Below are 3,840 nucleotides of genomic sequence, written 5' to 3' on the forward strand. Positions count from 1 at the left end.
CCAGGAAACTGCTCTCAAGAACTATAATTGATTCTTTGTATCCACTTCTGTCTTCTTTGTCACTCGTTAGCTTTTTTAAATTTTTTTTTTTTTTTTTTTTTTTTTGCGGTACGCGGGCCTCTCACTGTTGTGACCTCTCCCGTTGCGGAGCACAGGCTCCAGACGCGCAGGCTCAGCGGCCATGGCTCACGGGCCCAGCCGCTCCGCAGCATGTGGGATATTCCCGGATCGGGGCACGAACCCGTGTCCCCTGCATCGGCAGGCGGACTCTCAACCACTGCGCCACCAGGGAAGCCCTAAAAAATATTTTTTTAAATTATTTTTTTAGTCTGCGCTGGGTCTTAGTTGCAGCACGCATGCGGGATCTAGTTCAGCCACCAGGGATCGAACCTGCCCCCCGCCCCCCACCCCGCACTGGGAGTGCAGAGTCTTACCCACTGGACCACCAAGGAAGTCACCTGTCACTTGTTAACTTTGATTTAACTGTTCATGTTTTCATTCAACCAACCAATGTTTACGGAGAATCTGCTATTTGTAAACTCAATGCTAGTTAAATTTAAGCAACTTTAGTGTCTTTGAGCTCCAGTCCTTATGCTAGGCTCCTAGGATTTGTGATGATTCATACTCATTCCTTGCCTTGTCACTCATTCATTCAACATTTATTGAGGGTCTGCTATGTGCCAGGCACTGCTCCAGGAGCTGAAGATATGGCAGTGAACAAAACAAACAAATCTGTTTATTGTTTAACTCCAAATGAGTCTGTCTCCAATGGGGGAGACAGGCAAATAGTTAGACAATTAAGATTTTTTTTTTCCTTCTTCCTTTTCCCTTCCTAAGCAATTCAATCTGAAAGCCATTTGGTAGGTAGTCTTCCACTCAGAGGGGAAGGGGAGCCTGCAGTGGCCTAGAGCAAGAGTACTGGAGTCCAAGCAGGATGAGAAGTTTATCCATGTGGAAAGGGTGGCCTGATACAGTGTCTGAGCCTAAGCTAGGTGAGACAGGCATCTGGGCAGGGGGCAACCTTGTGAGGGTTGTCAGAGCCTGATCAGAGTAAGGAGGGCATCTGGGATGGTTAACTTTATGTGTCAACTTGATGGGCTTCCAGGGTGCCCAGATTAAATATTATTTCTGGGTGTGTCTGTGAGGGTGTTTCCAGATAAGATTAGCATTTTAATCAGTGGACTCAGTAGATTGCCCTCCCCAAAGTGGGTGGGCATCATCCAATCTGTTGAGGGCCTTAATAGAACAAAAGGTGGAGGGAAAAGGAATTTGCCCATGTTTTTCTTTCCTCATCTGTGAGCTGGGACATCTCATCTTCTCTGGCCCTCAGGTCTTGGAGTTACACTGTCAGCATCCCTGGTTCTCAGGCCTTCAGAGTACACCACCAGCTTTCCTGCCAGTTTACAGATGGCAGACTGTAGAAACTTTCGCCCTCCATAATCCTGTGAGCTAATTCTTCATAATAATCAATCAGTCTCTCTCTGTATCTCTCTCTCTCTCTCTCTCTCTCTCTCTCTTTCGTTCTGTTTCTCTGGAGAACCCTAACTAATACAGCATCCATGTAGGGGCTTGGACTTGGTTCAAGGTGGGAGGCTGAATGGGATAAGAAGAGCCTTCATGTCGGGTGATGGTGATGAGAGGTGTGTTACTTACAGGGGAACTGATCAAATAAGTAAATATATTAAGGCTAATTGGAACCAGGTTTCCCACTGTCAGAGAAAGAAGTTATAAATATGGGGGGGAAGAAAACCAGAATGAACCTTATGGTGATGGACTGGAATTAGAGTTGAACTTATGGTTTCCAATATATACAGATTTAGAAATAAATCACTTTTAGTTGTAAAATTGTGTCTACATATATTCCCTAATTCGGTTAATTCAGGCCTGGGAGGAGTGACATCCCAAAAGCAGACCATACCTAACACATAGATCTTGGTCTCTAAATACCATTCCCTACCAAAAGAAACCAGAACTTGGAGAAATGGGTGATTTCAGGGCTGAGGCAGGGAAAGTACAGGGTCAACTGAAATATCTTGTGCCAGAAAGCAAAGATGTTCAAAAAAATGATATGAAAATGTTAAAAGCACACAGAAACCAGCTTATGGGGTTCCCACTGGCCCAATCTGGGAAATTTTGAACTTAAAACTAAATGATGATAGTAGCAGATTCTATTCTATTGAGTAAAATAGGAATCCACAAGTCCATACTGATATAAATAAATAAATAAGTAGGAAGCGTGACGAACAGGATACTTTCTAAGTCTATATATACCTGCCCACAAAATACTTATTAATTACAAAGGGAAAAGAATAAACTTTACAGTGGAGAAGCCTGGTTAATACCACTTTAATAAAGTGATCAAAGTTACTATAGCCAGTAATGGGACAAATCGAAATTGTCTACCACCTGACATGATACAATGAGAACAGCATCATATCTGTAATATTCCTGCCAAAGATGCATAAACTGAGACTAATCACTTGAAAACATTAGATAAACCCAGATTGAGGGACATTCTACAAAATAACTGGCCTATAAACTTTAAAATTTAAAATTCAAAGTCAGTGAAGAACTGTTCTGGGTTGAAGGAGACTATAGAGCTATGACAGCTAAATGCAACATGTGATTCTGGACAAGATCTTTTGCTATAAAAACATTACTGGGACAGTCGGTGAACTTAAATGGGGCATGATGATTACATGGTAGTAATGCAGCAATGTTAATTTCCTGATTTTGATGGCTGTATTGTAGCTATTGAGGGATGTTCCTGTCTGTAGGAAATATTATACATGATCTTCAGGGGTGATGGGGCATCAGGTTGGTAACTCATTCAAAAAAGTTCAGGGCAAAAAAAGTTCTTTGCACTGTACTTGCAATGTTTTTGTAAGTTTGAGATTGAGTAATTAGAAACGAGTGATGTGCTCAGGCAAAGGGGAGCTCAGGTGTTAAGGTTATTCGGATTGTGTTGGAGGTATGTGTGGGGGGAGAGGATGAGTCTCGAAAGAAGGCAATTTGGAGAACAGAGATTAGTCAACACGGTTCTTTCCCTTCAACAGCATTTGCCTTTGACTGGGCAAAAGGGGCCCTGGCTTGGGTCCAGGCTCAAAGGCCCTGCTTTGACCCTCCTTTTGTTCTAATAACTCCCCATGCAGTAGGGAGGGTTGAATCCACAGGGATGAAGGGACATGCCCATCAGATTAGGTTTCCCTTCTAGTTCACCCCAGAATCCTTGAGCCTGCTGGGCCTCTCCCTCTGGTCCATCCTCGGTAGGTTGATTGAGCCACAGTATGCACGTCTAGACCCGAGAACTGATCATGGCGCTGTTTACAGGATTGTGGACCAAGTTTTGGGGCTTAAGGACTGATGTCCAGGTGTGTGGAAGGAGGTCCTGGAGAACTGCTGTTCTCCGCGAGTCGCCACATTTAGCCGGAGGTCAGGGATTGCCTATCAGAGAATTCTAAATTTGAACTCGGACTTTCAGATCTTAGTAAGACATATTTACACCGTAGTAGAGACAGACTATAACCCTACCTAGACAGGGCTGAGGAAGAAACCCCACACAACATTTAGGCAAGACTTGCGTGCGCTGCTCACCCTAGAGGTACACAGCCTGAAATGCGCAGGCCGAGTGCTGGGCCAATCAGGTGCTGCGCCTTGGAGAGGCCGGCGGAGGAGGGAGCGGGACAGGGTGAGGATGGAGACCACGCCTCTCCGCGCGGAGGGGCGGGGCGAAGAGTGGGCGGGGATGGCGCTTCTCAGAGCTCAGGGAAAGAGCGGGGCGGTGCCTGCTGGGGGGCGGAGCCACGCGTCGCTGAGCGTGCAGGGCGGTGCCCGGCGAGG

This window comes from Orcinus orca, chromosome 6, assembly GCF_937001465.1.
Source record: "Orcinus orca chromosome 6, mOrcOrc1.1, whole genome shotgun sequence".
Lineage (NCBI taxonomy): Eukaryota > Metazoa > Chordata > Mammalia > Artiodactyla > Delphinidae > Orcinus > Orcinus orca.